The sequence below is a fragment of the Physeter macrocephalus genome, chromosome 9 (genome assembly GCF_002837175.3).
Source record: "Physeter macrocephalus isolate SW-GA chromosome 9, ASM283717v5, whole genome shotgun sequence".
NCBI lineage: Eukaryota > Metazoa > Chordata > Mammalia > Artiodactyla > Physeteridae > Physeter > Physeter macrocephalus.
In genome coordinates this window covers 26,664,817-26,671,461 of record NC_041222.1, presented here as the reverse complement: position 1 = coordinate 26,671,461, position 6,645 = coordinate 26,664,817, and positions in this window count along the sequence as shown.

The window sequence follows — 6,645 nt, the reverse complement described above, 5'->3', positions numbered from 1 at the left end:
AAAAAAAAAAAAAAAAAGAAAAGAGTAGAGTGAATGAATAAATTGTGGTATATTCACACAAAGGAATACTATACAGCAGTGAAGATGAAATAACAGCTATATGACTGAATCTTTCATGATGTTGAGGGACAAACACTAGATGCAATGTCCTATGATTACCATTAATAGAGTTCCATTTTTGTAAAGTTTAAAAACAGGATAAACTTGTTTATGGTGTCAGAAGTCAGGACAATGGTTACCTTTAGGGAGGGTCACTGGAAGGGGCACTGGCTAGGGTGAGGGTGTCTGGGCCCTCATAATATTTTGTTTCTTGATGTTGATGCTGCTCTCCCAGGTACATTCATTTTGTGAAAATTCCTCAAGCTGTACACTTGTGATGTATGTATCCACTTTTCTGTTTGTGCATTATCCTTCAATAAAAAGTTGGGTTTTTGTTTTTTTTTTAAAGCAGTACAGCTTAAAAAAAAAAAGAGGGAGATTGTTTATAACTACCCAAGTTTTCTGCTTCTTTGGAAAGTAGGAAACTCTGACCACTCTGGCTTGTGACCCAGCCTGGCTGTCCCAGTGAGAGTGTGTGGGATGTCTGCTGACCACAGCCCTCACCACTTTGTTCCCTGTCCTGAGACAGAGGACTAGTTACTGTATATCAACCCAGTTGCAGCATTATTTTTCTTAGAGTAGAGAAGTATTTGCATCTACCAAAAATAGAACAGAAAGAAAGACAGAAGGAAAGATGGAAAGAGAGAAAGAAGGAAAGCAAGCATGCAGGCAGGCTAAGAGGGCCACATGATCTCAGAAAAAATTGGGAGAGACGATTCTTGTTTGGCCCTCTACATGTTTAATATACAAACCTACTTCACTCTTGGCAGGTCATTTGCCCGGCCCCTGGATGCATTTCAGTTTGCAGCCTTTGGTCTACAATCACCCCTGCCAATGTCTGGCCTCTGTTTGCATACCCTGATGACAGGGAACTCATTCCCTATCAAGGCAGTGCTTTCCATTATGGGGCAGTTCTGGTTGGAAAGTTCTTTCTCAAGCTGACCTGAAATCTGAGAGTCTCAGACTGCGACGACTGGATGAGACTTGGGAGATTTTCCAGCCAGAAGTCCTCAGCCTTTTTTGTCCCCAGAGGCCCCTATCATTACCCATTCCCTCAGGCTCTTTGCTGGGATCTATTGTGTCTACCTCTCAAGCGGAGTTTATTAAGTACTCACCTGAGAGGACGTATTTCCAAGCAATAGTGTCCTCTGGAATTTTTTAACTCTGAAAAGCCTTTAACTGGGAACTGCTGGTCTAGTCCAGCCCCCGGGCTTTGCAGGTGAACAGCAGATGCCCAGAGAGGAGAAGAAAAGTCCTAGGACACATGGTGAGAACGCCTTAGCAGATACAGCTCCCTGACCCCTCCAAACCCTAATTGGTCACTGGGGTTGTTTTCATCCAGCCTGACCCAGGCAGAGAGCAGAGGGAAATGGGAAAGGGACAAAGGAGGGGTAAACTTTGGTGAAGAGAAGAGGAATGATACAAAGGTGCATCCAGGGCAGTTTGTGCCTCCCTCCAAGGCAGAGAGTGCCAGGAGGGAGGCCAAGTGCACTGGGCAAGGGGCAGTGGATCTGGGGGCACAGGCTGGATGGGAGATGAGCGGGCATATGAATAGAGGGCAGATTCCATCACAAGCTTACTTACCCAAGCTTCATGCTCCCTCACTCACTCTGAGCCACCCGTTCCCAAACCCTCCCTCCCCTCCATGCTCTTCCCACCTCCAGGCCTTTGGTCCCAATGGTCCTTGGGCTGTTCCCTCCTCTCTCCTCTGCTGCTCAGATGGATCACTGGCCAACACAATGCTGGACTTGGTTGTGCCCTTTGATGTGCCAGTCACACTCCACAGTCGTGGTTCTCTTTTTTTTTGCGGTACGCGGGCCTCTCACTGCTGTGGCCTCTCCCGTTGCGGAGCACAGGCTCCGGACGCGCAGGCTCAGTGCCCGTGGCTCACGGGCCCAGCCGCTCCGCGGCATGTGGGATCTTCCCGGACCGGGGCACGGACCCGCATCCCCTGCATCGGCAGGCGGACTCTCAACCACTGCGCCACCAGGGAAGCTCCGTGGTTCGCTCATTCCTTACAATGGCCCTGCAGAATCAGTATAGTTATTTCTAACTTAAAGACAAGAAAACTGAGGCTCAGAAAAAGTACATTTTTTAATTTTAGGGACACAAAAAAATGAAGTGGGGAAATGAGACTGGGACCCCAGGTCTTCAGGCTTCAAGGTCAATGTTCTTTCAAATACACTTCACCACCGTTCCTTTCATGTGCGGGGCACGGACCCGCATCCCCTGCATCGGCAGGGGGACTCTCAACCACTGCGCCACCAGGGAAGCTCCGCCGTGGTTCGCTTATTCCTTACAATGGCCCTGCAGAATGAGTATAGTTATTTCTAACTTAAAGACAAGAAAACTGAGGCTCAGAAAAAGTACATTTTTTAATTTTAGGGACACAAAAAAATGAAGTGGGGAAATGAGACTGGGACCCCAGGTCTTCAGGCTTCAAGGTCAATGTTCTTTCAAATACACTTCACCACCGTTCCTTTCATGTGAAAAATATTCCAAACCACGGGGTCTCATGTATATTCATAGAAAACAAAACTGGATAGAAAAATCCAAAAATGGGAATAGTGGTTATCACTGGATGATTTTTATCCTTTTCACTCCAATATTTTCAGTTCAATCCATTTTTTTTTTACAATGAACATGAATTGTTTCTATAATCAGAAAAAAAAACCCCAAAAAACATTAGAAGTTAAATCATTCTCATCTCCCCAAAGCCCAGTGCGGTTTAGAAGGAGAGCTCCCTGGAGATTAGCAGCTCTGTCCTCTAAACCTTAGTAGTTGTGTCCTGCAGTCCTTGCTGTGGACTGAATTGTGTCCACCTAAAATGCATATGTTGAAGCCCTAACTCCCAGTAAGACTGTATTTGGAGATAGGGCCTATAAGGAGGTAATTAAGGTTAAATAAGATCATATGGGTGGGACCCTGATCCAATAGGATTAGTATCCTTATAAGAAGAGAGCTTTCTTTCTCTGCCCACCATGTGAGGACACAGCCAGGAAGTGGCTGTCTAGAAGCCAGGAAGAGTGTTCTCACCAGAAACTAACTCTTGGCCTCTAGCCCCCAGAAATGTGAGAAAATAAATTTCTGTTAATTTAGCCATTCAGTTTGTGGTATTTTGTTATGGCAGCCCAAGCAGAGTGAGACACCCCTTCAACAGCAGAGGGGAGTGGGCCTGGAGCAGGGGTTAGGGTACTCACGAGGCTCCCCAGGGGTGCTTGGGTGTTTGTGGAGGACACAGACTACCAGATCAGCCCCCACCCCCAGGATTTCAAGTGGTCATGTTGGAGGATGAGCCCAGACAGATTCAGGTCCTAATCCCTGGAATCTGTATTATTTTAGATGGGAAAAGGGACTTTGTAGATGTGATTAAGTTAAAGATCTTAAAATAAGGAGATTATCTTGCATTATCCAGGTAGGCCCTAAATGCAATCAATCACAAGTATCCTTACAAAAGAGAAGCAGATAATATGCTGCTGACTTTGAAGATGGAGGAAGGGGCCATGAGCCAAGGAATGCAAGAAAAGTCATTCTAGAAACTGAAAAAGGCAAGGAAATGGATTCTCTCTTAGAGCCTCCCCTGTGCTCAGGAAAGAGTATGGCCCTGACACCTTGATTTTCTTTTCTTTTTTTTTTTTTTTGACACCTTGATTTTCGTCAATGAAACTGATTTCAGACTTCTGACTTCCAGGATCATAAGAGAGTAAATGTGCATTGTTTCAAACCACAAGTTTGTTACAGCAGCAATAGCAAACCAATACACAGTGTCATATCCATTTGGTACAACCAGGAAAGTTTAGAGCAGGAAATAAATATCACCTCTGGATCCAGAGCTGTAAGTGCTGGAGGTTTCAGGCTCACATATGCCTTTGTTGTTAAGGGGAGAAGGAACTTCCTCAAAGCCCCAGTTCCTCTGAGAGAGCACTGACTGACACTGATTTCCGGAATGTTCAAGTGAGGCTGGGTGAGTTGGACATCTTGGGTTAGAATCCACCACTCATTAGCTGGGTGACCTTGAGCAAATTATGCAACCCGATCTTTTCTCCTGATTCTGACTACACATTAGAATCACCCTGAGCATTTCAAACCGTACCCGTGGCCAGTCCCTATCCTTAGAGACTCTGATTTAGGTGGTCTGGGGTGAGGCTTGGGCATCAGTGTTTTGTTTTGCTTTTAATGGATTGTTTTTGTCTGTGCCACACGGCTCGTGAGCTCTTAGTTCCCCAACCAGAGATTGAACCCATGCCCTCGGCAGTGAAAGCACAGAGTCCTAAGCACTGGACTGCCAGGGAAGTCCCAGTATCAGTGTTTCTATAAGCCCCCTGGTGATTATAACATACAGCCAGACTGAGCCACCCCTCTCTAAATCTGTTCCTCCTCCAAGATAGAAATCATAGTTAGGTACATATCACATGGGTGTGAGGAGCCCGAAATGAGGTAATCCATGTTAAGTGTTCAGCACACAGTAAGCCCTCAGTAAATATTAATTATTATTATACTTCAATCTAGACAGGTGGATCATCTTTCCTCATCATCATCATCTTTCAGTGTCCCCTACTCTATCCCTTTTCAAAATTTTCAGGATAAATAGAAAGGCTCAGTAGATCACTAACATGGTGACATTTTCAGGTACACTTAAAGCAAGCATTTCAAACTCCAGGGAGACACAGACGCGGTCTAATCAGAGGTCTCTCTGGCTTTGTGGGAATCCAGTGCCACACTCAAAGCACAGGGCAGTGTCACCTAGGTGAGTGTCTCACTCCCAGCGTTGCCTTAAGGTTGCAAGAAATGACCCATTTATAAATATTCTGGATGGAAAGGACCTGTCTGGCAAGCAGACCAGAATTTTAAAAAAATCCTTCAGGTTTTAAGACCAAGAGCTTGATTTACAGTGGACTCAAGGGCTGCCTCAAAGGGGTGGCTTCGAGTTTTCAAAAATAATTGCTTTTCCTCTTCTGTGCTCCTCAGAGCTCTTCAGGTAGAGGGAGAAAGAGTTTCCTAACTGGAGAGAGCTTTGGGCATGGAATGGAACTAACTGGGAATGGAACTCCCAGCGGCTGCAAGCCCTGGGAGCAGGAATCAGGGAACAAGCAAGGGCAGACCCAGGTTTTGTGGGGCCTGAGGCCTATACGTTAGGGGTGGGCTGAGGCGCTCTCTGCCACACCCGGGGCTCTGGGAAGCAGAGAACCGATGATGGTGATTGTAAAGAGATAATGATTAAACAGGTTTGCAAACGTTGCTTGGTGAATAAACCACCCGCCCCAGTATAGCCGTTCCTTTGTCCCCGCCTGAGGTCTGAGATGGGCTGAGGTGGAAGGCAACCTGAGATTCCAGCTGGAAGATTGTTCTGCCCCCTAGTTACCCCTCCTCTTTGTTTTGTTTTTGCTTGAAAACAAGATTGAATTATCCTTTTTTTCCCCTCTGGGTGTTACAAGTCAGGAAGCCTGTTAAATAAACCTGCCTATTAAAGGCACTGATCTGTCCCCAGCATGCAGTTAATTGCAGCGCCAAGGCCACAGATGTAGTGGCTTTCGGATGTGGAGGATGCCTCTTGGTGCTACTCTACCCTGCCCTGGCCTGCTGCGGTCTCCTTTCCTGGCTCGGGGTAAGTCCCTGTCCCTCCCTGGGATCCAGTCTCCTGTCCCATTTAATCAGGGTGACAAGACTATGAACTCATAATCATCCCATCACAGTGATGAACCCCTTTGGCGCAAGCCCTAAATGACAAGGCAGGACTCATTTTCAACTGAAAAGCACTCGTATTGCCGTATGGGTACTTTAATATAAAGCGATTACCTACTGGTTTGTAAGCAGCCGATGTCTAAGCCCCCAAGAGCCCACCTCCACTCTGACCTCCCAGCCCCTGCCCTGGGTCCCCGCCCCATCCCAAACCTCCCCATGATTCAGCATATAGAGGAATAATGCCTGGCCGAGTGAGGGGGACCCAAGGACTGGCCATAGAAGAATTACAGCCAGGCTCATGTACATTGTCAGTGCTGGATGTTCTGTCAGTTAACGTTTTGAATAGCGTGCCTGGGCTCCTCCACGGACTCAGGCACTTCCTAGTCTTGATATTGTCTCTCCGAGGAGCCTCTCCCACCCTTTACATCCCAGGGTGGGGCCCAGCTTGTGGAAGAACCTGAGTGCAGCTGGGAATGAAGCCGCCTCCCAGCCAGGGACCCCTGATCTGTCTACCCACCCTCCTTTCTGGCAGGTCATCTGGTCCAAAAAGTTGGCCTTGAGAGGACAGAGCAGGCCAGCTGTCCTCCAACCCCATGGAGGACTCTCACCAGACCAGGTAGAGGCCACGCTCCCTGGTTCCTGCCCCTGAGTCACTTTACACTGCCCCTTCCTCATGAATATTCCCAGACCCCTCCACCTAGGGGCATAGCTGGGAAGGACCACGGAGCTACAGAGACCCCTGGAACTGCCTCAGGGGTCACCAGGGTGTGGGGGTCTAGCAAGCTACTCCTCTTTACCTGGCTTGACATTGGCCTTTTGTATAAAATTTCCCCTCAGTGTGTGGACAGTTAGGCCCAGAGGGCA